The 6,674-nt window shown below is 38.8% G+C and overlaps 1 long non-coding RNA gene across 1 annotated transcript; it reads left to right on the top strand.

The window, feature by feature from the left end:
- Positions 1 to 1,757: 1,757 nt before the first annotated feature.
- Positions 1,758 to 3,133, top strand: Gm42100. The gene is made up of 3 exons (XR_880382.1): positions 1,758 to 2,017; positions 2,172 to 2,407; positions 3,099 to 3,133. It is a non-coding gene; the product is annotated as a predicted gene, 42100 (long non-coding RNA).
- The last annotated feature ends 3,541 nt before the right edge of the window (positions 3,134 to 6,674 follow it).

Raw genomic sequence — 6,674 nt, 5'->3', positions numbered from 1 at the left:
CCATGGTATTGTCTGAGAATATTGTGGGCAATGGCAAAATTATTGTCAGTGATCCTAGTTGACACTGGAACCATGTTGACTTCACTAATGCACAGGTGCCACAGAAATGTGGATGATGTGAATCATGCATCCTGCCTCTAGTAGCCATGTTGAAATCCATTGTCTGTGTTGCTCCTGAAGGGATTGTAAATGTGAAAAATCCCTGAGACCGTCAGAATCTTCAATGAAGTTCAGTCAATAATGCTATCTTAGGTCATGTGGAGTTACATGTTCTGAGGTATGATATGATGATATATATATATATGTGTGTGTGTGTGTGTGTGTGTGTGTGTGTGTGTGTGTGTGTAGTGGCATCAGATACCACTGTATGTCCATGATACTTCAGGCCTCTAGCAGAAAATATGTCAGTGGTCCCTGATGACTCTTCTGCCCAAATTATAACTTTCATTAACTGAAAATGGAATTACTACTGATGACTGTTATCTATTCTTCTGTATAAAATCTCAGAAGTATCTTGCCATCCATAAGCAATTTGATGTAACAATGCACCTGGCAATTGGAAAAGAGATTTGTTTGCATGAAACCCTCTGAAAGTATTTTTATGTCCCTTGTACTTACTGGCAATGGATACTATGTTATATCAGAGATCCCTGCTGCCATAGACAAACAGATTAGGAGTGTTTTCTACTCCCACTTTGGACAATATTGAAGATATCTGTGATCCTGACTACCAAGGAAAATATATTGGCATTACTGATTCATGCTGTCACTGGTAACTATTTTGACACCCATAGTCTGTGTGGTCATTGAAAAGCTACATGATGTCTATGATAAATCAACCATAAGAATCTGTTGTAAAGTCCATGGTAATTATTGCTGCCTAAGTTCATAATGAGGTAAGTGCTGTTCGCTGTTACTGGAGACTATTTTGATGCCTGTAATCCTAACTGAAACCTGAAAATACCTTGATGTGAGTGCTGCATGCTGTGACCAGCAATAATGATGGAGTCCATTTATTTTTCTATTGCTGATGAAAAACCTGGTGATGGCCATGATCTCTCCTGTTGTTTGAGAACGTTCTGACTTACAAGGTTCATGTTAATGGTAGAGGTCATATTGAGGTAAGTGTTCTGAGGTGACACAGTAGATCAGATTGATGTCTGAGATTCTATCTTCCATAAGAAATTCTGTTGATCTTCCTGCCTGCTATCAACCATGTAATGTACATGGTTGTTACTGCCCCTGGAATTGCGCTGTCAAGATAAATATTGCCACCTGATAAGAGGTTTATGATCATAATTTTTCTTCCCTTTTAATCTATGCTAATGCCATTGACATATAAATGGCAATAGATTCCATGGTATGGCCTTTGTTACTTGCTGTCATTGGCCAACTTGTCATTAGTGATCTCTGCTACCACTGAGAACTATATTAATGTCACTCACTCAAAGTGCCTACAGAAAATATGATGATATCCTTTATGCTGCCATCAGTGGCCTTGATTAAACCCACAGTCCATGATGCTTCTGATGAGATTGTTAATGTCCAGGATCTATGAGACCATCTGAACATAAGGTGAAAATTTAGGTCATACTGTTCCTCCATGTCATGTTCAGTTTCATATTCTGTTACACTGAGGACACATAATGACAAAAGATACCATTTTTATATTCATGACATTTCAGGCCTCAAGCAGCAGTGATCACAATAATCTCTGCTAACTTATGGGGCAACATAAATATAAGCGTCTCCAACTGCCTATAGAATCTCTACTGATATCAGTTATCCAAATTTTTCTGCTGTTATTTATGAGAAGTATGCTTTCAGCTGCAACAATTTTTACATCAAAGATCCATCCTGCCATCAGAGAAGAAGATTCTGTACATAGTTATTCATGCCCTCTTAAATATTTTGATGGCCTTGCTACTTCCTGACATCAAACAAGGTGGTATATACCAGTTCTAAGCTGCCACTGGCAACCAGGTCCTGAGGAATTCTTACTGCCTCTTTGGAACAGGTAATGACATCAGAGATCCCAACTTCCCAATTGCCAAGTTAAAAGTATTGACATTACTTATCGATAAAGCATCTGGTAAACATGTTGAGATTCAGAGACAGTCTTGACTTTGAAGAGTCTGACTTTGAATACTGTACTGTTTATGATCCTTTAGTCAAAGAGTCGATTGTAAAGTTCATGATCACTATTGCTGCCTAATGTCATAATGAGGTAAGTGCTGTGTGCTGCTACTGGAGATACTTTCGAAACCTGGAATGGTATTTGAAACCTGAAACTATGTTGATTTGGGTAATGAATGGTTTGACCAGCAATCATGATGGATTCCATTGTTTCTATTACTGAAGGTGATGGAGACCATGATCATAAGGATGATCTCTGCTGCTGTTTAAGGTAATTCCATATTTTATGGTCCATACTGACACTGGATATCATATTGAGGTACAGGATCTGAGGTGCAATGGAGATCACATTGATATCTGAGATCCTATTGGCCACAGGAAATTCTGTTGATATCCCTGATATATGCATGTAGCCCCTGCTCTGGACCATGAGTTCACTAATATATACATCATGGGAAGACAAATCGTTCTATGTCTATACTCTTTGATACCACAAGCAACAATGTTGTCATTGATCCTTTCTCCCATTTAGGGCCACATTAATATGAGTGATTCCAACTGTCATTGGAATCTATACTGATGTCAGTGATATATGCTTCTCTCACCTGTGGGAATGGCTTTTATGAGATATATATATACTCTTAGCTGTGATAATTTTGAAGTCAATGCTCCATTCTGACACTATAGATGTGATTTCTGTTCATGGTTCTCCCTGCTCTCTGAAAGAATCACGATGTTCTGATTCTTCCTGGCAATAGACGCCATGGTATATCCAAGAACTTTGATGCCACAGGCAACCAGGATGTTAATGATACCTACTGACAGTTTGGACCAGATTGTGATACCAATTGTCCTATTTGCTAAGATAAATATGTTGATTTTACTCTCCCATTGTACCATTTGTAACCACTTGTGCTGACTCTGATGATCTTGGTAATGTCTATGATCACTGTGGACAAAAGCATCAATTATGAAATGCATGGTCAGAACTTCTGCCCAAGATCCCAATGAGGTTAGTAGTGTGTTTTCCTATAGGAAACTTGTTTTAAGCCTCTGATGTGACTTACAACCTGAACCTATGTTGCTGTCACTGCTATATGCTGAACCCAGGAAACATGATTGTATCCATAGTTTCTATTCCTTGGAAGAACCTATTAATGTCAATGATCTGTTTTGCTGCATGAGAACAGACTGAATTCCAAGGTTCATATTGATGTACAAAGTTATACATTGAGGTGAATGTTCTGAGCTGGCATTGGGGATAAGCTTGATGTCTGAGAGCTTACCTGCTGCTGAAAACTGTGCTGATATATCTGATACATGAATGTATTTTCTTTTGTAGAACTTGTTGTGGGTAATATCCTTGCTGCTGCAAGAAGATATTTGATGTAATTGATCCCTCCTGCCACCAGAGAAAAGATTTATGTCCATAATTGAATCTTTTCAATATCAGTGATACACTTGTCAGCAGATACCATACTATATCTACAATTCTTACCCCCAATAGCAAACATCATATTAGAGATTTGTGCTGCCACTTTGGACCATGATGATATCAGTGATTCCCAACTACCTATAGTAAAATTATGATGATAGCCATCCATATTGCTGCATGTAACTCTGTTCATATCTATAGACAGTGCTGCCTCTGAAGATCTTGCTAAAATCTATTATCCCTACTGCTAGAAGACTCTGTCTTGAAATTTTTGGTAAATACTCTTGCCTAAGTCATGTTTACTTAAGTGTACTGTGTTACAATCAGTTATGATTTTCATGCCTGTGACCTGACTGCCTACTGACATCAGTAATCACGACAGTGATTATTGTTCCTCTCAAGATATTATGGGGCACAGGAATCTATGAAATGTCCATGATTTATGCATATAGCCCCTCCTGGTTTTTTTAATAATTTATACGCTCTTTACTGCAACCAGAAGAACTGATCACAGTATCATTGATCCATCCTGGCAATGGAGAAGACACTTATGTTAATACTATTCCCAGGTTCTGAATCTATGCTAATGTCAAAGATACACCTGGAAACAGTAACCATTTTTTATTTCCCCCAAGATCTATGCTACCACAGGCAACCTTGATTTCAGTGACCCCTGTTGCAAATGAGTACCATATTATAATCAATAATTCAAAGTGCTGTCAGAAAGTATTTTGATATCCATAACCAATGATGGAACAAGCATCTATATTGAAATGTATGGTCTGTGTTGCTTCTGATGGAATTGTTTATATCAAGGAGCCCTGTGGCCACCAGAGTATATTCTGAACTTTAAGGTCAATACTGCTGCTTGAGGTCATGTTGTGAAGTGTTCTAAGATATGTTATATTGATTTCATTGATATAATTTGGGAAAAGATACCATTGTTGTATATCCACAATCCTTGATACCAGGATCATCCAGGATCATCCAGGATGTACATGTTCTCTGCTGCCACTTGGAACATTAATACAAGCTACTCCAAATGCCACCAAAATATATACTGATATCATCAATCCACACTTCTGCCAACTGACACCATGTTATGTATATGATGTGTACTGCCAGCTCTAACCAATTTGATGTCAAAGGTCTATCCTCCCACTAGAGTGGACATTACTGTCTATGGTCTTATATGTCCTCTGAAACTGTGTACATGCCAATGATACCTCCTGGCAACAAACAACATGGTTCATCTCAGATGATGGCTGCCATTAGCCACAAGAAGATGAGGGATACTTGCTGTCAGTTTGGACCCTATTGATTATATCATTGATCTCAGTTGCATAGGAAAATATCTTGATGTCACTTAATCCTGCTGCCTTTGTTAACCATGTTGATATCCCTAGTCAGTTTTTGCTCTCAAGAGCTTGGTGATGTCTGTGAGCCCTACTGCCAGAAGAATCTATCTTGAAGTTCATGGACAGTACTGCTACCTACTTCATGTGGAGTGTTCTGACTTCCACCTCAGATATGTGTGTGTTCCTACTTACAATGGAAAGCTATACTAATATTAATAATACTTGATTTTACCAGCAAAAAAGATGGTATACATAGGTATTATTGAGATCCTGCCTGACACAAGTAACTATAGTGAATTCCTTGATGCATGTATGCAGCCCTCAATGCAGATCATATTAATTAAATACCCTTTTTGACACAAGATTCGCAATTGATGTCAATGATCCATCCTGCCACTGGAGAAGAAATTTATTTGCATGATCTCTTCTTCCCTCTGAGTCTACGATAATATCACTGATTTTTCTTGCAATAAACATCATGGAATCTATACTGATGTTGGACCTGCACTCTGCAACAAATGTGTACGAGCTCCAGCTTCAGCCTGTGTATGCTCCTTGGTTGCTAGTTCAGTATCTGAGAGCCTCAGTGATCCAAGTTGTTTGATTGTGTTGGTATTCCTTTGGAGCTCTTATCCCCCTTGGGGCCCTCAATTTTCTCCCCAACTCTACCATAAGAGACCCAACTCCATTCAATATTTGGCTGTGGATGTCTGTGTCTGTCTGAGTCAGCTGCTGAGTAGAGCCTCCTAGAGGTCAACATGCTTCTGTCTGCAGTCCTATCACTGTATCATTAATGCTGTCAGGGATTATTTGTTGCCCATGGGATGGGTCACTAGTTTGGCCAGTTATTGATTTGCCATTGCATTAGTGTTTTTTCTATCCTTTGTCAATGTATTTCTCATAGACAGAATAAAATTTAGGTCCAAAGTTTGAAGATGTGTTGGTGTGACGATAGCTTCACTGGAGTTCCTACATAGACACAAGATGTGGACCATTCAGATTCCATAGCACAATATTGTAAGTCACAGTTAAGATCATCGACATTGATATTTGAGTGCCTTCCCTTTCCCAGGTCTCAGTCTCATCCTCAACATGCCACACCCCTACACTCTATACCCCTGCAAATTTCAGTTTTCCTTATTTCTCATGGTCATCTAGACATCTACCCTGCCCCTACCCACACTGGATTCTGAACACTGCCATGTCATTACCCATTCTTTCTCTCACTCACTTAATTTTGCCAATCTGCTGCCCATGATTTTTTAAAGTGAGATTCAAGCATCCTCACATTGTCCTTTCTTCTTGTTTAGCTTCCTTGGGTCTGTGGAGCACAGCAAGTTTATCCTGTATTTTAAGACTAATTTCAACTTATAAGTGACTACATGCCATACATGTCCTTTGGGGTCTGGGTTAACTAGCTCAGGATGATAGTCTCCATTCCATCTATTTTCCTACAAAATCCATGATGTGTTTGTTTTTAATAGCTCTATAGTACTCCACTGTGTAGATGTGTCACATTTTCTTTATCCATCTGTCAGTTGAAGGACATCTAGGCTGTTTCCAGTTTCTGGCTATTATGAATAAAGCTATGGACATGGTTGAGCAAGTGTCCTTTTCGGGACAGTGGAATATCTTTTGGGTATATGCACAGGAGTGGTATAGCTGGCTCTTGAATAGAACTTAAATAGAATATTTACAGTTTTCTACGAAACACCAAATAGATTTCCAAAATTGATGCAGAAGTT

The sequence above is a fragment of the Mus musculus genome, chromosome X (genome assembly GCF_000001635.26).
Source record: "Mus musculus strain C57BL/6J chromosome X, GRCm38.p6 C57BL/6J".
Lineage (NCBI taxonomy): Eukaryota > Metazoa > Chordata > Mammalia > Rodentia > Muridae > Mus > Mus musculus.
Note: the sequence above shows the minus strand (reverse complement) of the source record. Positions and strands in the feature narration are given on the sequence as shown.